General features: G+C 52.7%; 1 protein-coding gene across 5 annotated transcripts in view; it reads right to left on the bottom strand.

Moving 5' to 3' along the window:
* Window positions 1–16,663, bottom strand: part of CERS4 (ceramide synthase 4) — a 31,935-nt gene extending 15,272 nt beyond the window's left edge. For 2 of the 5 annotated variants that reach the window (XM_082837100.1, XM_082837098.1), the window contains exon 1: window positions 16,546–16,663. The gene's annotated coding sequence lies outside the window, so the exon portion shown is untranslated. Of the gene's footprint in view, window positions 1–6,801; window positions 7,089–7,120; window positions 7,650–16,545 lie in introns of those variants that run through there. The other 3 variants (XM_082837099.1, XM_082837097.1, XM_082837101.1) reach the window with 3 other exon arrangements.
* Between the last annotated feature and the right edge of the window lie 9,737 nt (window positions 16,664–26,400).

Below are 26,400 nucleotides of genomic sequence, written 5' to 3'. Positions count from 1 at the left end.
ATCCCAGGCCTCTGTCCATGTCCCCAGCCTCAAAGCCCACTATTCACTGTTTGACACACTCTGATACAATCACACACACTGTATGATTTCACACACCCCAGCCTTTACAAATACTGTCCTCTGCCTAGAATGCCCATCTAATATTTATTGTCCCATGCTGGGTGCTGAGGACATAAAATGGTGGGGAAAGCTGGCAAGGTCTCAGCCCTCATGTCTGTCTGGCAAACTCCTATGCATCCTTCAAAACCCAATTCAGTTGCCACTTCCTCCTGGAGGCACCTCCCGATTGCCCCTACTTCAGATCCAGGTAAAGCACCCTCTGCCAGCTCTGCCTCATTCACTGTGACATTGGAAGCTGGCCAGGCAGTCTTTTTGGTAGGGGGGAGGGTGGAAAAGGAAGGAAGCATGACCAGCCTCAAACCCCAGTCCCCTCAGCTGAAGCAGGCATCGTCCTTTCTGGTCCTCAAGTCAGAAGGGCAAAACAGAAATGCACTTTCCAAACCTGCGAGCCTTCCAAGGGGGCTTCAGACTGACACAACCTAACTGCAGAGGTCTTGGCCTTGGACCTCCTACCCTTTCTGTAACCTGTGTCTGTTTGCCCACCCCCTTTACCCTCTTGATAAAGAAGAGACTCTGAGGTTTGAGAAGTCACCCATTTCCTTGCGTTGTGGTCGAGCAGGCCAGTGAGCCTGCATGTGGAACACATGGGCAGTGTCTGGCACACAGAAGGGGCTCAGGTACGGCTGTAACCAGGCATCCATGACCAGCAAGGTTCAAACTTCTCTTCCACTCCTGCCCCTGACAGATGCCCTCCTCCCGACGGGCAGGCAGAAACGAGGGTCAGGGAGGCACTCCTCCTCAACTTTCATTTTTCCTCTTTTGGACCCCGGCTCCTCTGCTCATTCCCTGTGACACTCTGCCTCCTTGGGCCTCAGCTGCCCCATCTGGAAAATGGGTACAGCCAGATCTTCTGCTTTACTGCACCGTTGTGGGGGCTCAGGAAGCTAAGCAGTTTGTACATGCTCCATGCTGCTGTTGCAGTGGATTTGATTCCTGCCATTTACCCATCATTGACCTTGTCATTGACCTTGCCACTCAGTGTTTCAGTTCCCTCATCTGTAAAATGGGAATAACAATGCCCCCTGCCTCCACACGGAAGGGATTGGGAATAATGCCTGGGGTGGAGCGAGCACTAAGTATAACACAGTTACTATGAGCAGTAGAGAGGAGGGGGCCATGGGGAGCAGTCTGGAAAGGAGGGTGCTGGTCTGCGCAGGTTCCCAGGGGTTCTTCCTGGACACACACCCCACCGCCCCTCCCCCAACACCCACCCCGGCCTCTGCAGCCTTTCCTTAAAGCTGTAGCGAATGAATGAGCCCACTCTGGCTCACCCAGGGCTGCTGAGGAGTCACTTGGAGATCGCCAAATGGGTGGCTGGTCTAGCCTAACCAGCCTGAGACTTCGTCCTCCTCACCGCACCCTGCCCCCTCTCCCCAGCCGGGTCTCCCAGCCCCGCTGCTTCTTAAAGGCACTTTGGTCCCACTCCCAGCCCTGCCCCTGCCACCTGGGAGCCAGACTCTGATAATCCTTCTTAGTGGCTAAAAATATCCCCAGATTGGGGAAGAGAGAGAGAGAGAGAGAGCGCGCGAGAGAGCAGGGCTTTGTGCTGACACGTGGAGGGGGCAATGAGCACAGGATCCCTGTCGCTCCCCTGGACCCCCAAAGGCCCCAGCACTGCCCAGCACAGCAGGGCTGTGCACAAAGGTTGGTTTTATTTTAAATCTAGCTGGAAGTGTAGGACTTGCCCGGGTTGTGAAAGAAGGAAATCAATTCATACGCCAGATGTCTGGGTTGCCCAGGGAAGAACAGACACACACATGCACACTCACCCGGCCCCTGCAGCCTCGCCTGCTGCCCGGGGTCACCTGACTCCTTCCGCTGGAGGCCCAGGCAGGGAACACATGATGGACTAAGTGGGGGTTATTTGTAGATAACCACAGCCGCCCCTGCACTGGGCCCTGGCTCCTCCACTCTGGCCTCTCTGAGCAGGGTCCCTGCGGGGTGCTAATGACCAGAGATGCAGCCAGTCCAGAAGAAACCACCTTCAAGGACCCTAAGGAGGGCCCCAAGTCCAGGGCTCTGCCTCGACTCAGCCCCTCATATTTAGACACACTCCTGCCCTCCACACTCTGGCTCTGTTAGTATCCCCCCCCCCACCTCCCCCACACTAGCTCAATTTACTGTAATGGCTGCTTGGTGGGATTCCAATTCACCAAGCTCATTCCTGCTTCAGGGCCTTTGCATGTGCTGTCCTCCCACACAACCTCTGTCTCATCATTCACATCTCAGTGCAGTATTACCTCCTCAGGAAGCCTTCTCAGATCACTACCAAAGAAGCCACCATAGTACACCACCTTCTTACCCTATTTCGTTGCTTCAGCCCCCTCCCCCCACTTGATCTGTTTTCTTATTCACTTGTTTGTCTGCCTCATCCCAAGACATAAGCCTCACGAAGGCAAGAATGTTGTTTAGTCACTGCTGTATCCTCAGGGCCCAGGACGATGGTAAGTACCAACTAAATGTTTGCTAAGTGGACGAAAAAGCAGGTAGAACAGACACATGGACAGGTGGGTGGATGGGAGGACTCTGGCTCAGGTGGTCAAACTTTCTAGGAAAAGAAACCACCTGCTTTATTGGGCAAGGTTAGCTTGATCCCCATGGTGTAGGTCCACTGCCTCCTTGTTTCAGAACTCGGAAGCCAGAGGCTCAAAGCAAGGAGCAGCTGGACGCAGGTCAGGTCACGCAGCCAACAAGGGAGTGAGTCGGAGCTAGAAGCTCTCCAGGGTGGGGAGGGAGTTGCTCTGCCCATCAGTGAGCTCAGGGCTCACAGGCCTGTCTCTGCCTATCAAGGTTTCCCAGGGAACAAGGTCCTACACCACCACCACCCCTAAGCTGTCCCAGAGCCTTTTCAGGGCCCCAGAAGCTCACACATGATTGAACTTTGCTTTCTTAACATCTATACCACCCCCCAACCCTGTCCCGGGCAGACTAAGGGGTCTGGGTGAGCCAGGCCATGTCCCCCAGAATCCGCAGCCCACTGGCCACCCCTCCTCACCACAGCCTACACCGCCACCCCTTGGTGATGCAGCCCCCTACTGCCCCCCAGTAAAGCAACCAACCGTGGGGCCATGAGGGTTGCTTTGCAGCTGCCTGGGGGCTGACAGTGGGGTCCCCGACCTCCTGGAATCTGCTCCCTCCCTCCTATAACTCCTACACTACCCCACACCCAGGTGCTAGGGTTCCCAAGAGCATCCCCCAGCAGTCCAGGCCTTTACATAGGTGGTGCCTTTTTCCGGAAGTGCCCACACCCCCTTCACTGGGCCAGTTAAGACCTGGGTCAGATTCAATTCGCTCCTTAAGAGGCCTTTTCTACTCCTCCCACCCTAAGGAAGCAGAGCTCCCTCCCTAGCCCTGCCCCACCCCACCCTAGGTCTTTCTTCAAAGCTTCTGTTCAGCCCTGGCTGGCCCCAGGGAGCTTAGAGAGCTGAGTCTCTCCCACTACCAGACAGGGAGGGTCAGACCAGGAAGAGATCTCTGGGGTCCCCAGCATCACCTAGTGTGCGTGTGTGTTGGGGGTTCGGTCAGGGAGGTTTCAAGAAGGACTGAGGGAGGAGAGGGGAGCAGGTCTCTGGAAGTTTGAGGAGGGAAATGAGCAGGCCCAGCCCCAGAGGCAAGCCGGGGTGAGGCAGCAGGATCTGATAGGTTACCTGCACGGGACTGGGAGGGATAAAGCATACAGATGGGAGTGTAAGGGGAGCTCGGGCTATTACAGTTGAAAAAAAAAAAGAACAAAAACAAAACCAACACGACTTTATTGAACGACATGCAAAAACCATGCATGTCTAAAGTGTGTGATTCAATGCATTTGACATATGTACCTACTGGTGGAAATCATCACCTCAATCAAGATAATGAACATATATATCCATCACTCCCCCATATTTCCTTATGTCCCTTTGGAGTTCCCCCCTCTCTCCCTTCCAGTGAGAGCTGGAAGCAACCTGGATGTCCAATGCTGGGGAGCAGAAACCTCAGGATTCCATACTATGAAATATTACATAAGTGTTTAAAAGAAGGAGAAGATAGGGCTTCCCTGGTGGCGCAGTGGTTGAGAGTCCGCCTGCCGATGCAGGGGACGCGGGTTCGTGCCCCGGTCCGGGAAGATCCCACATGCTGCGGAGCGGCTGGGCCCGTGAGCCATGGCCGCTGAGCCTGCGCGTCCGGAGCCTGTGCTCTGCAACGGGAGAGGCCACGACAGTGAGAGGCCCGCATACCGCAAAAAAAAAAAAAAGGAGAAGATACAATACAGATAAATCTGGAGGACATGATGCTCAGTGAAATAAACCAGTCTCAAAAAGATACTGTCTGATTCCACTTATAGGAGGTCCCTAGAGGAGTCAAATTTATAGAGACAGGAAGTAGAATGATGGGTGCCAGAGGCTGGGGGAGGGGGTGAGGAGTTAAGTGTTTAATGGGGAGAGAGTTTCTGTTTGGGGAATATGAAAAAGTTGTGGAGATTGGTTACACCACAATGTGAATATACTTAACAATACTGAACTGTGCACTTAAAAATGGTCCAGATGATAAACTTTTTGTTATATGTGTTTTAGCACAATTAAAAATTTTTTTCAATTAAGAAAATATCAAATTGGGACGAGGGGAGGAGGAAAAGCTCTATGTTCACGGACTTGGGAGGATCACTGAGTGGAAAAAAATGAAAGCAAAATGCAGACAGACACTAATGGCCTCATATGTAACTCATGTAAATGGAAAACCACCAAAAGAATTCTGTCTTTGGTAATAGCGGAGTTAGCTGCATCAGAACCGCCCTCTCAGAGATAACAATGATAAACTCCGGACTACATACTAAAAAACTACCTGAAAGCTCTGTTGCTGCCATATGGTATCCATTAGCCACATGTGGCCATTTAAAGTTCAATTAATTAAAATTAAATACAATTTAAAATTCTGTCCTTCAGTTGTATCAGCAACATTTCTACACTCAATAGTCACGTGTGGCTTGTGGCTACCATATTGGGCGCATATTGGTGTCGATATGGAACATTTCCATCATTGCAGAAAATTCTCCTGGGCAGTACTGCTCTAGAGAGTGACCAAAGATAGCTAGAAGTCGGAGGGGAGTCTATACTTGGCATAAGGGAACAGCACGGGCCGAGTTTCCCATTTTTCACTGTTATTTACCGGAAATAGAAACTAGATTGAAAAATGAGAAGACAGAGCCCAAAGAGACCACAACAGTTCAACAATGGAGTAGAACATGCAGGAAAGGAAAAAGCCAAAAAAAGAAAAAAAAAAAAAAGAGTCCAAATTCTATCCAAAAATGCTGTGCAAGTCTCTTGCTAACCCTTAAACCATGTGCAAGGCAGACTCCCACCAGCCCGGCTAAAGCTAAAAGTAAGATAACACCTGCCTCTCACTACAGGAAAACAGACTTTGGAACTTGAGTCCAGACAGTTTAACTGCCTATGAAAAAAAAAGAATCAATGTTCCTCAGAGGAGCACAACAGAATCCAGAGTGTCTACAATTTATCTTTCACAATGTCCAGCATACAATCCAATCCAAAATTACTTGACATGTGAAGAAACAGGAACACATGACCCATACTCAAGAAAGAAGGAGATGAATGGGGACTGACCTTGAGGTGACCCAGATGTTGGAATGAGCAGATAAGGACTTTGAAGCAGCTATTATAAATATACTCAAGGGGGCTTCCCTGGTGGCGCAGTGGTTGAGAGTCCGCCTGCCGATGCAGGGGACGCGGGTTCGTGCCCCGGTCCGGGGAGATCCCACATGCCGCGGAGCGGCTGGGCCCGTGAGCCGTGGCCGCTGAGCCTGCGCGTCCGGAGCCTGTGCTCCGCAACGGGAGAGGCTACAACAGTGAGAGGCCCGCCTACCACAAAAAAAAAAAAAAAAAAGCAGAAATTATAAAAATGCACCAAATGGGGATTCTAAAACTGAAAAATACAGTACTTGAAGTAAAAAATTCACCGTGGACTCAGCCATGAAAAAGAATGAAATTTTGCCATTTGCAACAACATGGATGGACTTGGAGGGTATTGTGCTTCGTGAAGTAAGTCACACAAAGACAAATGCTCTATGATATCACTTATATGTGAAACCTAAAAAACAAAATAAGCTAGTGAATATAACACAGAAGAAACAGACTCACAGATACAGAGAACAAACTAGTGGTTACCAGTGGGGAGAGGGAAGCGGGGAGGGGCAAGACAGGGGTAGGGGATTAATAGGTACAAACTACTATATATAAAATAAATAAGCTACAAGGATATATTGTACAACACAGGGAACATAGCCAGTATTTTATAATAAGAATAAATGGAGTATAACCTTTAAAAATTGTGAATCACTATGTTGTACACCTTAAATATACAATATTGTACATCAACTATACCTTAAAAATATATAAATAAAATGCAATATACATGGTGCAAGGGAAAAAGAAGAAGGAAGCATTATTTATCCAGAGAAAAAGGAAAAAAAATTTTTTCCCACTGTGGGGTTGATAGTTGATTGGAGATTGTAGAAGACAGAGCTAACTAGTTTGGAGAGAGATAAAAGAAAATACCAAACAGAAGAGAGAAGAAAAAGGGGCTCAGAGGGGGCACTTCCGGCTGGAAAGCAGCCCCCCATTCCCGGCTCACCATTTATGAAACTAATTCCCAGTCAAGGTCAGCCCCCAAGATGCTGCTGCTACCCACCTTCCAGGGCGGAGGGAATTGTGGGCTCCAGGTTGCACTCTGACGGCATCCCACCTCTGCCCAAACTGGTCTAACACCTGCCCTACTTCTCCCACCAGCTGGCTGCTGGGCCCTTCTGCGGCCCACAGATGACAGCATTCATGGAGGCGGTCTCAGGTAGAATGAAGTAGGAGCAAAAGCCAAACTGCTTCCTGGGACAGCAGGCCTTGTTCACACCCATAGCAGCGACTGCTCAACACACCGGTGTTGGTACCACCCCAGGTGTTGCCAAAGACGCTAGCTCCAGGAAGGCCCCGCGCCAACTGCCCCAAGCGCCCACCTCCCTGCACTCCAGGGGAGATGCGGTTACTGTCCCCATGGCACGGATGAACTGACTTATCATCCCAGGGTCACACGGTTGGTAAACGGCCAGGCTGCATGTGAACTCAGCTCAATACCAGCCAGCGTTCTAGATGAACACGGGCTCACGGAACCTCAGCCCAGCAGCGGCAGCCTACGCATTCTTGGAAAACGGGACCTGCTGCCTTTATGCCTGTGATTCTCCCCATCTCTGCTTCGCTATTTTGGACTTTGCCTGGGTCGCCGGTGACCGCCCCCTGGCCCAGGCCAATCCCAGTGGTCAACTCTCTGTCCGTGGATTCCTGACCTCCTAGTAGTATATCTGCACCCCTGTCTGGCTCTCCTAACAACCGTGGCAGCCTGCCTAACCTAATGCAAGATGTTTTTCTTCTCCTTTGGCCCTAAATGATGCCAGTCCTGTACCCTCTCCTACCAGCTTTTCTCCCTGGGAAATCTCACCCACCCGGAAGGCACAATCGGTGTGCCTGTGCTTTGGTTTTCCAGATTCCTCAGTTGCCAGCTTTCTCCCCCGATGCCAAACCGGCTAACCCAACACCGCCTGGCTACACTTCGCCCAGATGTATCACACTCAAGTTATCCTCCACCCTGAGCACGCTTCTTGGCTAAGATCCCACCATGCACCCAGTCTTTGGGGACAGGAATCTGGGAGTCATCCCAATCCCTCCTCACCACCCCCCATCACCCTGGACACTCAGCGACTCACCAGGTCCCACAGTTGCATCCATCTCCCCCATAACAATCAAGCGAGTCCCCCCTTCTCTGCTCGATTCCCGCCGACGGGGCCCCGTCTCTCATCTCAATCATTGTGGCCACCTCTGCCCTGGTCTCTCTGCCTCCGGGTTTTGCCCAGGCTGCCTCCCTCCATCCACATCTCCTTCCCCGAAAGAGAAAGCCAGCGTTGGAGAGGGCGCGGAGAAAAGGGAACCCTCCTACGCTGTCGGTGCGCATTGGTGCAGCCACTATGGAGAACAGGTAGGGAGGTTCCTCAAAAAACTAAACATAGAGTTACCATATGCTCCAGCAATCCCACTCCTGGGCATTTATCTGGACAAAACTCTAATTCAAAAAGATACATGCACCCCTCTGTTCATAGCAGCACTATTCACAATAGCCAAGACATGGAAGCAACCTAAGTGTCCATCGACAGATGAATGGATAAAGAAGATGCTGTACATATATACAATGGAATATTACTCAGCCATGAAAAAGAATGAAACACTGCCATTTGCAGCAATGTGGATGGCCCTTAGATTATCACACTAAGTGAAGTCAGACAAAGACAAATATTTTATGATATCACTTACGTGTGGAATCTAACAAAAATGATACAGATGAAACTTATTTACAAAACAGAAACAGACACACGCGTAGAAAACAAATTTAGTTACCAAAGGGGGAAGGGGTGGGGGGAGGTATAAATCAGGAGTTTGAACTTAGCAGATACAAACTACTATATATAGGTAAACAACAAAGACCTACTGTATAGCACAGGACACTATATTCAATATCTTGCAATAAAGTATAATGGAAAAAAAAAAAAAAGAGAAAGAGAAAGCCAGCTTCTCAGCATCACGTGCAGACAGTGGCCATAAAACAAACACAAGGAAAAGAAGACGACATTCGGTCCTGGCTGGTACTGAACTCTGGTGAGCCTGCCAGCCCAGGTCTGAGCCCTCCTTGTTCAAGGCAAAGTTGACAAGTGCCTGTCACCTGAGCCTTAAAGAGACAGGGGCAGCAATGGGAGCCTTGGGCCTCGATGTCCACAGAAGGGGGTGATTCTCCTGTGAACAACCCCGGCACGTGGGCTGTCCTTGGGATTTCAGATTAGCGAAGTTCTGCCCCAAGAGGTCACCAGTGGCTGGCGTCTGAGAGGTGATGGGGGCTGGGAAGCACAGCTGGGTAGGGGTGTCTTCAGGGGGTGGGGCTAGAGCATGTTGGGGTGGGCAGCCTGATCTGGGAACTACTGGCTTGGGCAGGAATTTGGGGACACACAGCCCAGGGGTGGGACAGGACCAGAAGATCTTTTTGGGCAAATTCTGCATGGGGGACTCGGAGAAGGCATCATTTTAGAAGGAAGAGTGGTGAGGATGGATGGGGAGAGGGCGTGGCCTCAAGAGCTGGGAGCCCCAGTACCCCCTGACTTGACATACAGCTGAACAGGGGCCTGCAGACCTGTCAGGGTCCCAGAGGACAGAGGCTAACCGTGAACTTCAGAGTAAGCCAGCCTGGGAGGATCTGCTCCTGGCGGGTGGCCTCAGGCTAGCAGCGCCTTCACTGAAGGAGTTACCACCCCAGTGCCTGCCTGCCCACCTAGGTAGGTAGAGCGGGGAGCCAAGCAGGGCACGTGTGAGATGGCTCATCAGGGGTGGCGCAGGGAAAGGTTCCCAGGGGGAGTCTGTCCGTGGGCCCTTTAAGAACCAGGGGTGTTAAAAAAAAAAAAAAAGAACCAGGGGTGTTTGTTTAACTGGAGACTAAGCACTTCCTCTTTCCCATCCATCACTCTCTCAGCAACCCCACAGAGGCTCACTCTACAGGCCTGTCCCTCCCCAGCCCTGGAGAGGGGGCCCACTTGGGGGGCACCCCTCCGTCTGCGCCTGGCACTCATCACCAAGGTCTTTGTGATCTGGCCCTGCCCACGCCTCCTCTACCCTGCTGACCTCCTGCAGCTACGAGACTCCCTGGTTCTCAGCCTAGTGTCCATGGCCTGATTCCCAGGGTCTGTTCACATCTCAGAAACATCGCTGTAATGCAGTACCCAGATGCCTAATTTTTTCTTTTCTTTTTTCTTTTTTTTTTTTGGCCATGCTGCTCAGCTTGCAGGATCGAAGTTCCCCGACCAGGGATCGAACCCAGGCCCTCGGGAGTGAAAGTGTGGCGTCCCAACCACCGGACCGGCAGGGAACTGCCAATGCAATAGCTTTTGTCTAGGCTGTTTCCTCCACCTGGATCACTATTCACCTTCCCCTAACCTTTCAAGTAAGCAGCTTGCCTGTCACTGCTTCCAGGAAGTCTTCCAGGACTGCCAGGCTGGGTCAGAGAGCCTGTGGTCCCTCTGTTTGGCCCAGGTTATTCTGCATTGTAACTGCCCAGGGATGTGTCTGTCTCCCCAGTGGAGAGAGGGATCTGGAGGGGAGGCAATCAACAAATTCCACTTCCTGTGGGTGTCCACCACCAGCTCCAACTCAGGCCTCGAGCTCAAAAATTACCTCCTCAGGGCAGCCAAGTTAAATCAGCATGGGTAAGGCAATGGAAAATGCCTAGGCAAAATACAAACAAATGCTGGCAACATTTACAAAGGGGAGTGATCAGAGAATATTTCAGTAATCAGAGAGAGACAGCTAGCCTCTGTTTCTCTGTAAAGAACTACTCTGAATGAAAGCCGTGGCTGCAGGGATGGTTTCTAAATATTCTGTGACCAATCTCTAGGTAATGTATGAGCAAGCCTTGTATGCAAATGCCTCATGTCCTTTTTATTTTTTTTATACATTTATTTATTTGCTTTTGGCTGCGTTGGGTCTTCGTTGCTGCATGCGGGCTTTCTCTAGCTGCAGCGAGCGGGGGCTGCTCTTTGTTGCGGTGTGCGGGCTTCTCGTTGCGGTGGCTTCTCTTGTTGCGGAGCACGGGCTCTAGGCACGTGGGCTTCAGTAGTTGTGGCTCGCAGGCTCTGTAGTTGTGGCCTGCAGGCTCTAGAGTGCAGGCTCAGTAGTTGTGGCGCACGGGCTTAGTTGCTCCGCGGCATGTGGGATCTTCCCGGACCAGGGCTCGAACCCATGTCCCCTGCACTGGCCACCACTGTGCCACCAGGGAAGCCGTCTCGTGTCCTTTTTAGAATTCCCAAGGTCCGAAGTCATGACTTTTCAGCGAATTCCAAAATTTCAGTTGGTTCATCTCAGAGTCCTGGCTGAATGCTGTCATAGGTTGAAACAGGTTGAAACAGGCAAGCACCTGCAGCCTATTTGGCTAGCAGAAGTCACCGCAAGCATCTGCCTAATTCTTTCAACTCAAGCACCGAGACTTTCATGCTGTACCCCTGGAAAAGATCCTGAAAATCCTTAACCCTCAGAGTCAACTTCACCGAAGCTAGGACCCACAACTCAGGTTTGCTCCCTGGGCTCTTCATACAGGCTCTGAGGTCAAATAAATGCATCCTATTCCATAAACTGCAACATGTCTATAGAGTCACGTGAATTTGGTTGTATAAAAAAGGCGACCATTTCAGAATTCAGAGTCACTACGTTGCCAGTGAGAAGAACAACGTTAGAGGAAGCAGACACCTGAGGACAGCCTGATACCTCCTCCAAGAACTGCCTGAAAATCTGTGGCCCAGGGACTTGCCCGGTGGTGCAGTGGTTAAGAATCTGCCTGCCCACGCAGTGGACATGGGTTCGAGCCCTGGTCCGGGAAGATCCCACATGCCACGGAGCAACTAAGCCCGCGAGCCACAACTACTGAGCCCGTGTGCCACAGCTACTGAAGCCCGTGCGCTTAGAGCCCGTGCTCCACAACAAGAGAAGCCACCGCAAGAAGAAGCCCACGCACGGCAACAAAGAGTAGCCCCCGCTCGCCGCAACTAGAGAAAGCCTGCGCGCAGCAACAAAGACCCAAGCAACCAAAAATAAATAAATAAATAAATTTATTTATTTAAAAAAAAAGAGAGATGAGGGAGGAGGCCGTGGGGACAGAGCATTCTAAGAAGCGGGAACAGCCCGTGCAAAGGCCCTGAGGCAGGACCAAGCCTGGTTGATTCAAGGCATAGAAGACGAGGCCCCTGGGGCTGGAACAGAGCGGGGAGTGAAGAGAGGTGAGGGCAGGGAGGTGACAACCTTATATTTAGACCTGCCCTAGCCAACAGCTCAGATGGAGAAATGACACCCAGAGGCTGACATTTCCAGAGCTCGTCCTGCTTGCTCTCCCCTCCTGTCACTGCCCTTGTCCCCTGCCATCTCCCGATAGGTTAGCCTTGATCCAGCTGTGGCCCCATCACTCCTGCCAGGATCACGGTCAAAGCTGAGCCAAGAGGACTTCCCTGGCAAGTCCAGTGGTTAAGACTCGGCGCTCCCAAAGCAGGGGGCACGGGTTCGATCCCTGGTTGGGGAACTAAGATCCCGCATGCCGTGGGCAGCCCAGCCTAAAAAAAAGAAAAAATGCTGAGCCAGGACCAAAGGGAGGTGCCCTTAGGTGCACCCATCCCCAGTTTGGAGGGGGTCGGGGAACGGTCCAGGCCACAGCGTCTGGGCTCCACAGAACCACTGATCTAGGTGCCGGCACCGAAGTGTCCGAATCCCGTCTGTGAAGCCTTTGAAACTGGAGGAGTTTGGTGCATACCTGGATGAGGGGGGTGGGGTGGGAAGGGTGAGCAGGCCCAGGTGACCAGGTCCTTGTCCATGGGGGTGGGGGGTGGGATGAGGAGGGATGCTGAGTCTTTTCTCCTACACCTGGAAGGGGAGTGACAGCAGGCTGGTGGAGGGGGCCATCCTCAAAACACACCTGCTCTGGTTTCTGCTGCTCATCTTCAAGGCCCAGCCAGGCCCCTACCTACCATCTCCGGTCACCTCCCTGAGAACATCCTGCCCCAACACCCAGCTCTGGGCTCTGCACCTCCTCCGCCTCCTTGGCCCCCTTCTCTGCCTCCATCAGCACCCTCTCCCTGGCTACTTCCTTCCATTCCCTCCAGCCCCTCCAGGGATTCTCCCAGGTCAGCTGAGCCCCCTGCCACGTGCAGGGGGAAGGGGAGAAGCTTTGCCCACCAGTAAAGGGCTGGCCTCCTCTTCCTTCCTCCTGCCAGCCTCCTCCGCCTTCAGGGTGCACTGACCACTCCACACAGGGGACAACACACCAAAGCAACACCCCTGCAAACCGCACAGCAGCGGGGCCCAACAACCTTGCACCCCTCAAGCAAGGGCCCAACCAGGGTCTGCAATTGTTGGATTGAGGGGCCCTGAGGACCCTCAGTCTCTTCATCTGCCCCTCTCCTCACTCTCCCCATGGCTCACTCTGCTCCAGCCACAGTGGCCTCTCGGCTATACCTCCAACATGCCAGGCCAGGTCGTGCCTCAGGACCTTTGCACATGCCAGTCCCTCTGCCTGAAATGCTCTTCCTCCAGATGTCCACCTGGCTGGCTCCTTCTCATCCTTCAGGTTTCTTCCCTCTCCCGGCTGCCCCCCTCCCAGAACGTCGGCTCCATCCATGAGGTGGGGGGGGGGGGGGCGGCAGGGAAGCTTCATTTTGTTCACTGCTAGTTCCCAGTGCCTCCCAGCCCAGGTGCTTCAGAAGTACGTGCTGAATGAATCAATGACAGGGTGGGAGGGAGCTGGGGCCAAGCACAGGGTAGTGGGGGGGATCCTCAGGGGGTCGCTGGCAGGGGCCTGACCCCTCCTTGGATACAGTCATGGGGCCCTGAAGCAAAATATGGTTTGGGGAGCCTAGGAGGAAGCGCGGAGAGAGGTGAGATCCTGCTGGTTCAGTGTGGAGAACTGGTGCGACAGGATCATATTAACAAAGGTACAAAGGCCAGATTGACGGAGGAGAAAGGCCTCCTCTGTGTCAATCTGGTCAGAGCCAGGCTGGGTCTGAGGGGCCGATTCACGGATAGCAAAAAGAAGCCCAGTCTGAATGGCTTGGGCATTGGGGAAGGAACGGCAACCAAATAAGGGAGTAAGACCCCTGCCACGGGGAGAAATTCTTCAAGCAGGGGATTCAGAGACTGATCTCATCTTCCACTTTGAAGCCCTTGCTCCCTTGGCTTCTGGTTTGCCACCCATTCCTGGTTTCCTTCCTTCCACTCTCTCTCCAATCCATCCCACCAGGGTGGGGATGTCTCCCAAGCTCTAGGCCCCCCCAGCCCCGCAACCTGGTCTCCACCTGGGTGTCTAGCGGCATCACAATTTCCAGATGCTGGGAAATAGACTGCTGACTTGCGCCTGAACCTGCTTACCCATCAGTCCCCACCCCATCCTCAACTTCAAGTCTATCCAGGATGCACCCACTTCTCTCATCCACACCTCCACCTGGTCCAGCCTCGTCAGGGTCTGGACCAGTGCAGTCACTCCCATGCCGAGTTCCTGGCTCCTGCCTGCAGCTCCTCCCATGCATGCTGTGGTGCTTCCCCTCCACATCTTTGTTCACTGGTCTCTCTGCCCATGAACTCTTAAAAATCCTTAGTAACGTGGCAGATGGTCACCTCCTACAAGAAGGCTTCCCCCACCCTTCCAGAGGCTGAATCAGGTCACTTCTCGGGGCTCCCCCTGCTTCCACCCGGGCATCCCCTCTGCTTTCACAGGTGCTTATTACCAGCCGGACACCTCTCAGGTGATGACTGCTATTATTCCCATGCTATAGGTAAAGAAATTGAACCAGGAGGTGAAGTCACTAGCCTGAGAGCACTACATTCAAACCGGCAGGACAAGGTCAGAGGCAGCTTCCAGACAGCCGGAAAGGGGAAACCCTGTGGTACCCAGATAAGAGAGGAGCGTGCCCCCTGGTGCCTGCTTTGCTGTGGGCATCCCAGGGGTGGTGGGAGGAGTGAGCCCTAGACAGCTCCCCACGGCCAGCTACACTCATCCCAGCGGCTCCTGTGCCCAGTGACCACGTCACACCAGGCGCTCGGCCAACTGAACACTTTACACGCCTAACTCACTCAGTCTGCAGACTGTGGGTTCTGGAGGTGGACGCCCTTATGCCTTCCTCCCATTTCTCAGAGCAGGAAATGGAGGCTCACCGGGCCCAGAACTCCCACCAGTGCTGCAGCCCTCCTCCATCCCCCGAGACGTAAGGCTGGCCCTGGGATTGGCCAAGCCCTTTCCTATTTCATAGCTGAGACTTCCATTGATCAGAACAACACTCCCAGATACAGGTACTATTGATCCATTTTATAGATGGGAAAACTGAAGTCCAGAAAACTTTCTCTGGGGCCCCAAGGCCAATTCAATGACCAAGGCTCCCAGCTGGGTAGGTGAGCTGGGAGGGCAGGCAAGGAAGGTCCCAACTGCCTCCTCCCTGCAGCCTGGCTGGGCCTACAGGGACCCAGCTGCGCTGAGTGAGGCTCTGGGCACTCCCACCACTGTCAAGTTTATTCACAGCAGCTCCTTCTGGAAGGGGGCTGAGTTGAGGCTAGGGACTTGGGGTGGGGGCGGGGGGCTTCAAAGACAACCCTACCCTCCAGAATTTCTATTTCAGGTGGCCCCATACAACAGATCCAGGTTGCCCCCTTGCACTCAGTCACGTTGGACTTGGCATGGGTTCAGAGTCAGGTCCTCAGGCACCTTCCCCCTCAGGTGGTATCTCACAGGTTTTGGAAATCCGACTCAGTCACAACAGCTTCACACCCTCAGAAGTGTTTCTCCCTCAGTTTTCCTATCCTTCCACACTCCCAGCTGCCGGTGCCAGAAATCTCTTCCATGCACTTTCCTTCCTGCCCCACTTCTGAGCAGGCAGGGAATACAGGCAGTGTTCTTCTGACAAAAAGAACCCAAATTCACCCACTTTCCATCCCCCCCTTCCTGTCGGGTCCAAACCAGCAGCCTCCTCCAGGGTTTCCTCCGGTATCTTTTGGCCACAGCAGCTGCTGGGTCTTCTTAAGACACAAGTGGATCCGGTCACTCACTTTGTTCTAAGCCTACGTGGTCACCACAGACTTGAGAACGGAATCCACATCCGCCTCTTACCTTCGTGGCCCCGGGGGCCAACCTCCTCTCACCTCGGATCCCCAGCAAACTGCACTTCAGCCACGCTGGCCTCTTTTCCGCTCAGCAAACACACCAGTCTGGGCCCTGCCTCAGAATCTTTTGCTGTTTTCTGGGCCTAAAAACCCCTCGCTGGCTGGTGCCCTCAGGCCCGGATGACACCTTCTCCGAGAATGCCTCCCTGACCCTAACCCATCTCCCAGATGTGTTGTCTTCCTCGCACTTAGCATGGCTGGAATGATCTGTGTCTGTTTCCGCGGGTCCCAGCCGTCTACGCGGCCGCGCTGCGGGCTCCGAGGCCACGGCCCCGGCTGCATCCCCAGACCTGGCACGTCGGTGGCACCCCTTAGGTATGGATTCTCTGGTGACGGACCGACAACCCCCGTCGCGGTCCTCGCGTTCACACATCCGGATTCCCCCGCGTCACCGTGCTAGGCTCGTCCCCACTCCGGCCCGCCCGTTACGCAGCCCCGTCCTCGGGCGCTCGCGGCGCCCGGGCCCTCGGGGGAGCTGGGCTCTATCGGGGAGGCGGCCCGGGCCTGGGACCAGATGGGAAGCCCCGAGAGGCCGTCCCGGGCGAGTTGATGGGGGACTGCATGCGTCTGGGGGCCGCCGCGGGCGCCATGGCCTTGGAGGCGGGGCCGGAGTTCTCCGCGAGAGTGGCGTTCCGGTCCGCGTTCGGGGCGCAGGGGGTTCGCTTACCTGGGGGCTCAGGCTGCCGGGAGCACCAGGGGCCGGCGGCGGGGCGGGAGAGAGCGCGCCTGGCGCAGATGCAGAGGAGAAGGAGACACGTATCGCCCACACGACGCAGCCGGACTCTGCTCCGGGCACCGCCTCGGCCGGGGGCGGGGAAGCAGGCTTTAGGGGAGCGCGGGGCGGGATCGGGGGCGGGGCCTGGAGGGCGGGGCCGGGGCGGGGACCGGTTGAGCCCAGCGGGGCGCGGGGTCCTAACGGAGCTCGGCCCCTTCCGTGCGACTAGGCCGCTTCCTGGACCCCCTCCCTGCGCTACAGGGCCCCGCCTCCAGCCCCGCCCGCCCCCACCCTCGCAACCGAGGCGCGCCTTGGGGGAATCCAGCCGCAGGTTTCTTGCCTGTGCTTTATCTCTTGCCTTTGAACCTAGCACCATCCGCTGAGCTCTCTGGAGGAATCCAGCCGCAGGTTTCTTTCCTGTGCTTTATCTCTTGCCTTTGAACCTACCACCATCCGCTGAGCGCTCAGTCAGCCCCGGTTTCTCTTCCGTTCGCTGCAGGTCCTCCCCAGCCCCCTCCCGGGTCCCCTCTTCTGGCGCGGCTCTGATCCAACCGCGCATCTGCCAACACACCACGGACGCCCTGATCCGCCCGAGCGCACCGCTGGTCGTTGTGGCGGAGGCCCGGACTCCGTCCCAGGCCTCAGAGGCCACCCCCGGTGCCCCAAGTCTGGGGACCTGTCCCAGCTTTCAGGTCAAGCTGGTCCAATTCGTGGTTCATGGGTCCAACCTCAGAGTTGGGAACCCAAGGAACCACCCTGGGAGTTGGGAGGCGTGGAGGGCAGCTGGGCAAAGGGTGCGGTTCGGTGGGGGGGCAGGGGTCAGGCTGCAGAGCTGGGACGATAAGGCTGGGAGATAGGCCGGAGTTGGGGGTGGCGAAGCCCCAGGCTCCCTCTGGTCGGGGGGAACAGAAGGTGATTCCAGCGCACAGGGGCGGGGAGTCTGGGCGAGCCATGAACGCAGGACAATCCCGCATCAGGCAGAGGTGGTCTGTGAGCACCTGAGCAGCACCTAAGGGACTCGTGGTCCAGCTGTCGCCAGTTGAAGGGAAGGGGGTTCCAGAGCCGGTGGCCAACCCCACGTCGTCTGGGCAAGTGGCTTCACCTTTGGACAATGTCTCTCCCTGAAGCAGACCCAGGGCAAGGTGGGGGAAGCCCGGGCTTTTTTTGGCTAGGCAAGTTGCTTCACATCTCTGAGATTTGATTTCCACACATAGAAAGGGGGAGGGCAGCAGAGACCTCTGCTGCAAGTGTGGATGAAGCTGTCCGTCTTGATCCAGTTTCCCAGTGTTTGCACTTGCTGTTCCCTCTGCTGGGCTATTCCTTCTCTTTTCAAATGTGTGCGTCCTTCTCGCTCAGCTGTCAGCCTGGCCCTCAGAACCCCTCTGTCCACATTCACCCTTTTATTTTCTTCCCGGCCCTCCAAGAGCTCCTTTGCACATAGGGAAAAGGCAGATGATAAAGCCTCTTTTCTCAGCGTTGTGACTAGGACTGTGGTATACGGCGCCTTGCACCTTGGGGGTGCTCAGAACATGGCAGCCATCTGGATTAATAGTGACACCAGAGACATGGTGGAATGGGGTGGTCCAGACCCCAGAGGAGAAGCAGGAGATTCCTGGAGATGTGGAGGGGAGGCCCTCAATAGAGGATTTGGGTGGGCCGGGGTCAGGGAGAGATTTCAGGTGGGAGGTACTGCATGGGCAAAGGTGGGGAGCCTGGAGGAAGGGCTCAGCCTGGCAGGAAGAGATGCAGGCCGAACCTTCTGCAGATGGGCTGCTTCTGGGCTACTCCATGCCCTTCTGGCCCCACCCCCCAGCCCACTCCATCAGTGAGCATGGAGTGTTCAGGGCAGGCTTCCAGGAGGAGATGACATCTGTAACCTGAGAGATGAGTGGGTGGGGGATTTAGCTGAGTTAGGGTCCAACGGTGAGTCATGAGAGGACAGTAGGGCAGGACCAGTCACTAAAGGCCCTCCAGGGTTCTCTGGGGAGAGGCACAATCAGATTTAAAATGAGACGGCAGCAGGAGTGGCTGGGTTGTGGTCTGGGAGTTGCAGACAGGAGTGAAGGGAGGAACTCTGGAGGGATTAAGTGGTAAAATCGCCAGGGTTTGTGGGAATCAGAGGAGCCAGGGCCTGGTTGTGGGGAGTGGGGAGATGGAGCCATTTCTAAGCTGGTGAGTCCAATGTAGGGTGTCTGGGTGGTGGGAAGAGGGACCCTAGGGAGGCGGGGGGAGCCCCTTGCGTCCTCCTCCCCTCCACACCTTCATACCCTCTGTGCTTGAGTGTGGGACAGGAAAGTAGGACTGGGGAGGCTGATAAGCCCTGATCCAGGTAATAAGCTGAGGGCTTCTTTGTCCCTTCTGCACCCCTAGTCAGATGGCTGGTCCCAAGCACGTTGGCCTTTTCCAGACCCCGGGGCCATCATGGCCAGGACTGAAGGCTGGACCCTGGACCTTGGACGATGGGCCCTGTGCTAGGTGGAATAATGAAGCCCACACATCCTAACCCCTGGAACCTGTGAATATGTGACCTTACAAGGCAAAAGGCACTTTGCATGCGTGATTAAGTTAAAGGATCTGGAGATGGGGAGGGGGGGATAATCCAATGTCATCACAAGGGTCTTTATAAGAGAGAGGGAGGAGAGTCAGAGAAAGACAGATTGGAAGATGCTATACTGTTGATTTTGAACATGGCTGATGGGACCACGAGCCAATGGATGCAGGCAGCCTCTAGAAACCGGAAAAGGCCAGGAAACAGATTCTCACCAAGAGCTTCCAGAAGGAATCCAGCCCTGCTGACACCTTGATTTTAGCCCGGTGAGACCCTTTTTGTTAGCCCGGTGAGACCCTTTTTGTTCTGGCCTCCAGAACTATCAGGTAAAATGTATACTGTTTTAAGCCACCATGTTGTGATGATTTGTTACTGTAGCAAAAGGAGACTCAGACAGAGCCCCAACCTCCCATCCAGAGACCTGCTTGCACTGTCAGACCCCCTCCTATCTTGACGCAGTTTCCAAATCAGCATCCTGAGGACCCATCCAGGTCAGACCCACAACCCCTGCTATGTGTCCCCATCACCCACTCCTTGGGACCCTTTTCCCCCCTCTAGTGGTCTCAGGGGCTGCTGCTCCCCTGTTCTGGTGGGGTAGGGACTGAAGTCCCAGATGTCTCTCTGTCTGTCACTGCCTCTCCGTGCCCTGGAGTGTCCACCTTAGTGACTCTCACTCCAGCCCCTCACACTGGGCAGGTGTCTGCTGTCTCAGGCCCGTGGCTGGACAGAGGCCCTCAGTTCAGGCAGCTCTCCACATTTGTGCTGTGTGACCTCGGGTATATGACACAGCCTCTCTGAGCCCCGTGGCATCCTCTTCTATGGAATGGAAGATAACCAGGCCAACTGGGGTAGGGGGATCCTACAGGGACCACTCTCTCCGTATTTCCTCCCATTCCAAATGGCTTGAGTCAGGGCTGGGGGACGGGATGGGATGGGGGAGGATGGGGGACAGGAGAGGCCTTTGCACTGGCTGTTCCCTCTGCTGAAATACTTTTCCTGCGTGTCCATGTGGCCCTCTTGGTTCTTAATCAAACCCACCCTGTGCCACCTAGAACACGGCCCGGCATACAGTGGTGCTTCATAAATGTTCATTAAAGGCAGAGAGGATGAAGGGAGGCAAGGCAAGAAGTGGAGTTTGCCTGAGAAAAGGCTTAGAAAGAGCGCTTGCTGGGTGTGCCTGTCTGGGTGTGTCTGTGTGTCTCTATGTCCGTCTAAATCTCTGTGTGTTTCTCTGTGTTTTCTTGTGTATCTGGGAGTGTATGTGTATGTCTGTCTCTGTGTGTCTCTGTGTATTGTCTGGGTGTGTCTCTAGGTGTGTGTGTGTCCATCTGTGTGTCAGTCCGTCTTTGGGGGTGTCTGTGTGTCCATTGTCTGTCTAGGTTTCTGTGGGTGCCTGTGTACATGCATCTGAAGCAGGGACAGACCGCAGCCTTAGCTTCCCCTGCCCAGCAGGTGCTGGATCTCACCCTCTTCCCCCGCAGAACAGCGTCCAGCTCCTCTCTAATCCCGCTGCTTCCCCTCTACCCCCACCCCAGTGCCCTCCTGGCTCCATGCCTGTGTCCTCACCTGCCCAGAGTAGGTGCTCAGAGCACCCAGCTTCCCTCTGCCACCAGTCTAGCCCTCTCTCAGCTCCCGGAGCCCCAGAGGCTATAACTAGGTTTGAGTTCCACGGTCAGGTTGATGCCAGGCGCTGTGCTGAGAGGTTTACAGAAATGAACCTATGCAGCCATGTCTGTGAAGCAAGTGCAGTGAAAATTCCCATTTCACAGATGAGGACTCGAGCCCAGAGGGGTGCAGGAAGCTGCCCTAGGCCACACAGCCGCGGGGAGGAGTTGTCTTGGAAGCCAGCTCCTTCAGATCTCTTATTCGCTGTCAGCTTTCTTTCCCTTTGCTGGGTGGGTGGGGGCACAGAGGACCCTCATCTTCCTTCACTCAGACTCTCCACTCACCCATTCCCCCAGGGCTGGTTCTCTCCTTCCCCCTTCATCTCTGTCCCTGGGGAGGTCAGGGCTGGCCTGGCCCGCCGTCGGTGAGACAAGGGAAAGGACCCCCGTACCTATTGCGTGTGCACCACTCACCACTCACCCTTACCTTCCGGCTCACGGGAAGCCCTGGTTCCTGACTCCTGCCCGGTGCTCCGACACCCTGAGAGCATCTGAGAAGCCTGCCATTTCCCCTCATCCTCACCTGCATGCCCGCAAGGTCTGTGCGATTCAGCAGATAAAAACCTCCGAGCCCTGAGGTACTGGGACCAACCACCTGGTGCCTGGACTCAAACCAGGATGGTCCCGAGGAAAACGTGGTGGTTGATCATCTTTCTGGGAGGGGAGATGATTTGCCGGCGGTGACGTAGCCAGGATGGGAGCCCTCATGCCGATACCCACCGATCGAAGACACCATCCCCTCTCTTAGACTTGATTAGGAGGAACTTGGGGGTCCTATTTTATTTCATTTCATTTATCTTTTGGCTGCACCACTCGGCTTGCGGGATCCCGAGCAGGGATCGAACTCGGGCCCTGGGCAGTGACAGCCTGGAGCCCTAACCACTGGACCTCCAGGGGATTCCCAGGAGTACTATTTTTTTTTTTTTTTTTTTTTTTTTGCGGTATGTGGGCCTCTCACTGCTGTGGCCTCTCCCGTTGCGGAGCACAGGCTCCGGACGCGCAGGCTCAGCGGCCATGGCTCACGGGCCCAGCCGCTCCGCGGCATGTGGGATCCTCCCGGACCGGGGCACGAACCTGCGTCCCCTGCATCGGCAGGCGGACTCTCAACCACTGCGCCACCAGGGAAGCCCAGGAGTACTATTTTAAAAGCGTTTTTCAAATAGGAGATGACAATCTCTGATTAAAACGTTTCCGCTTTGGAACAGTAAATATCTACCATTCAAAAGCTGCCCAAGGCTTTCCTATAACAGTCAAATTTCTCCCACCATGTTTGTCTCCCAGGCCCCCAGCAGCTCAGTTCACGGGTTCAGCTTCCTGAAAGAGTCTCTGTGTAGAAATGAACATCTTCTTTTCTTTTCTTTCTTTATTTTGAAAGAATAACTTGCACCTTATTCATTCTTTTGCATCTTGATATTTTCAGATGGATGTTAAAATAGACGTAACATAAAATGTACGATTTTAACCACTTCGAGTGTCCAGTTCAGTGGCATTAAGCGCATTTACTTTGTTGTACAGCATCCCCACCATCCGTCTCCAGAACTTTTCATCTTCCCAAACTGAAACTCTGTCCCCATTAAACACTCTCCCCATCCCCCTCCCCCAGCCTCTGGCCCCCACCATCTACTTTCTGTCTCCATGGATCTGACTCCTCTAGGGACCTCCTAGAAGTGGAATCAGACAGTATTTGTCCTTTGGTGTCTGGCTTACTTCACTGAGCATCATGTTCTCAAGGTTCATCCGGGCTGTTCCATCGCACGGATGGACCACATTTTGTTTATCCACTCATCTGTTGATGGACACTGGGGTTGCTTCCACCTTTTGGCTGTTGTAAAGTATGCTGCTATGAACATGGGTGTAAAACTATCTCATTGAGTGTCTGCTTTCAATTCCTTTGGGTATAGACCCAGAAGAGGAATTGCTGGGTCACATGGTAACTCTATGTGAACTTTTTTTTTTTTTTTTTTTTTGCACTATGCGGGCCTCTCACTGTTGTGGCCTCTCCCGTTGCGGAGCACAGGCTCCGGACGCGCAGGCCCAGCGGCCATGGCTCACGGGCCCAGCTGCTCCGCGGCATGTGGGATCTTCCCGGACCGGGGCACGAACCCGTATCTCCTGCATCGGCAGGCGGACTCTCAACCACTGCGCCACCAGGGAAGCCCTATGTGAACTTTTTGAGGCACCTGAATCTTGTTTTTTAATTTAATACTTTTAGGAGTGCTTTGATATCAATACATAAAGAAGTCTCTTTTTTGTTGCTGTTGTTTTTGTTTTTTTGGAAAGGGGGAGTGAGTGTTTTGTTTTATTATTATTACGTAACAGCTTTAGAGATATAATTCACATGCTATCCAATTCCTCAATTTACACTCTTCAAGTCAAGGGTTTTTACTGTAGCCACAGAGCTGGGCAGCTCTCACCACGTTTTTTTTTTAAGGGAACAAGTCCCCTATCCATGGACAAGAAGTTTGCTTCTAATCTAAGTAACGGTGTAATGAGTAACCTGGTGCAGAGGTGATGTTGAGTCAGGGTGAGTAGATCATCATAAGTTCCTAGGAGTAGAATTGCTAGTCAGGGCGTGTGGGAGGGTAGAATTTTGACAGCTGTTGTAGCAAGGCTCCCACCCTCCACAATGGCAGAACTATCGGACTTTGCTAATCTGAGAGGTTAAAAATCTTGCAGTTCTAATTTGCGTTTTTATTATTTGGGGTGAGGCTGCGCATCCTCTCGATCTTTAAAAGGTGGATCTCTATATTCTTTTCCTGGAAAAAATTTTTTTCTTTAGTTTTGTTTTGTTTTAGTTAGAGAGGCTTTAAAACTTATGATAAAATACACCTAGAAACTCTTTTTAATATTAAGGAAATGACTTATTCTCTGATATGAGCTGTAATATCCACACTCACCCCAGTTGCATTTTTAAAAATTTACTTTATTGAAATATAGTTGATTTACAATGTTGTATTAATTTCTGCTTTACAGCAAAGTGATTCAGTTATACGTATATATGCATTCTTTTTCATATTCTCTTCCATTACGGTTTATCACAGGATATTGAATGTAGTTCCCTGTGCTATACAGTAGGACCTTGTTGTTTATCCATTCTCTATGTATTAGTTTGCATCTGCTAATCCCAAACTCCCAATCCATCCCTCCCCACCGCCTTGGAAACCACAAGTCTATTCTCTATGTCTGTGAGTCTGTTTCTGTTCCATAGATAAGTTCATTTGAGTCATATTTTAGATTCCACATATAAGTGATATCATATAATATTTGTCTTTCTGTGTCTGACTTACTTCACTTACTATGAGAATCTCTAGGTCCATCCATGTTGTGGCAAATGGCATTATTTCATTCTCTTTTATGGCTGAGTAGCATTCTATTATAAATATTTCTGTACCCCCCGAGTTGTATTTTTACCTTGTTTATAATGTTTTCTCCCCACAAGTCTATTTGGATTTTAGGAAGTTGGACTTATCCACCTTTTTCTTTTGCAGTTTTTTTTTTTTTTTTTTTTTTTTTTTTTTTTGCGGTACGCAGGCCTCTCACTGTCGTGAAATCTCCCGTTGCGGAGCACAGGCTCCGGACGCGCAGGCTCAGCGGCCATGGCTCATGGGCCCAGCTGCTCCGCGGCATGTGGGATCTTCCCGGACCGGGGCACGAACTCATGTTCCCTGCATCGGCAGGCGGACTCTCAGCCACTGCACCACCAGGGAAACCCTCTTTTGCGGTTTTTATGTTTAATTTATTTTTCTTAGAAAGGCCTTACAGGGAATCCCCTGCAGTCCAGTGGTTAGGACTCAGCACTTTCACTGCCAAGGACCTGGGTTCAGTCCCTGGTCGGGGAACTAAGATCCCACGTGCCTTGCAGCACAGCCAAAAAAAAAAAAAAAAAAAGCCTTACCTACTCTCAAATTATTATTTTAAAAAAGTCCCCATGTGTTTTCTTCATAGTGCTTTTATGATCTGATTTTTCCCATGTAAAACTTTGATCCATCAGGAATTTATGTTGAGGTGTGGTGTGAAGTAGGGATCCAGGTTTGTGTTCCCGGTTGTCCCAAGAGCACTTGCGTCATCCATCTTTTTAGATGCAGTTTTGGGGAGATCCCTAGAGCTGTCACATCTTCAAGGAGGATAGTTTTGAAATATGGAGAAACATTAGAATGGTCACAATATGAAAACTGTTTCCTACTAAATTGATAAGTTAGGAAATTGGCCCCCACTCAAACCTCCAAGTTTTTTCCCAGAACTGAGCCACACCCATGGGACATGACTTTTTGGGGGGATGGGGTGGGAATCAGTCATTCTCTGCTTGTGGGATATTATAAACATTCCACAAAAACACAATGCTAACACACTGCAAGTCGATCGCAAAATGATATGACAAATCTTGCAACCTGGTGAGATTCCAATCGGTAGACAGAAGAGGCTATAGAGAGGGACCAAAAACGCTGATAAGTCATTGACAAAGAAAGACTTGGTGGTCAGTCCAAGACATAATTAAACATGGAGAAGGGGGCCATTGGCAAAGGCAGGATTGGTTGCTCCAGGGAGCGTGACTCAAATGCAAAATGAATCAGACCCTGAGACCTGTGTGTGGTTTGCCTGGGGCTGTGGTAACACCCTATCATGAACTGGTTGGCTTAAAGATAGAAACATATTCTCTCATAGTTCTGAAAGTTCAAAATCCACAAATCAAGGGACTTCCCTGGGGGTCCAGTGGTTAGGACTCTGTGCTTCCACTGCAGGGGACATGGGTTCAATCCCCGGTCAGGGAACTAAGATCCTGCAAGCCTCACAGTGTGGCTAAAACAAACAAACCAACAGGCAAAATCAAGGTGTTGGCAGGGACACGCTTCCTCCAAAGGCTCTAGGGAAGAATCTTTCCTCCCTCTGCCTAGTTTCTGGTGGCTGCCGGCACTCCTAGGCATTCCTCAGCTTGCAGCAGCATCGCTCGTTTCTGCCTGTCTTCACTTCTCTGTGTGTGTGTTTTGCTCTATCCAAATTTCTCTTATAAGTACACCAGTCATTGGATTTAGGGCCCACTCTACCCCAAGATGACCTCATCGTAGCTTGATTACATCTGCAAAGACTCTATTTCCAGGGACTTCCCTGGTGGTGCATTAGTTAGGACTCCTCGCTCCTGATGCAGGGGGCCCAGGTTTGATCCCTGGTCAGGGAACTAGACCTCACGTGCATGCCGCAACTAAGAGTTTGCATGCCACAACTAAGGAGCCCACGAGCCGCAACTAAGACCCGACGCAACCAAAGAAATAAATAAATATCTTTTTAAAAGACCCTATTTCCAAATAAGGTCACATTCACAGGTACTGGAGGTTAAGATTTCAGCCTATCTTTTAAGGGGGGGACACAATTCAACTCACCATACCCTCCCACTTTTTATGTTTTGTTTTCTTTGTGTGTGTGTGTGTCTGTCTGTCCCCCAAAATGACTCTTTCCAGAATGCTATTGGAAGATTACATGTGAATTATTAAATACAAATTCATGGGGGGGAATGCCCCACCCTCCATAAAAAAGCACCCCATGAATTTGTTTCAAGAGTTACCTGTAGTTTCAGTTATAACCCACATCTTGTTCACTATA

The sequence above is a fragment of the Leucopleurus acutus genome, assembly GCF_964270905.1.
Source record: "Leucopleurus acutus genome assembly, chromosome: 3".
Lineage (NCBI taxonomy): Eukaryota > Metazoa > Chordata > Mammalia > Artiodactyla > Delphinidae > Leucopleurus > Leucopleurus acutus.
The sequence above is the reverse complement of the archived record's forward strand: the minus strand, read 5'-3'. Positions and strand labels throughout refer to the sequence as shown.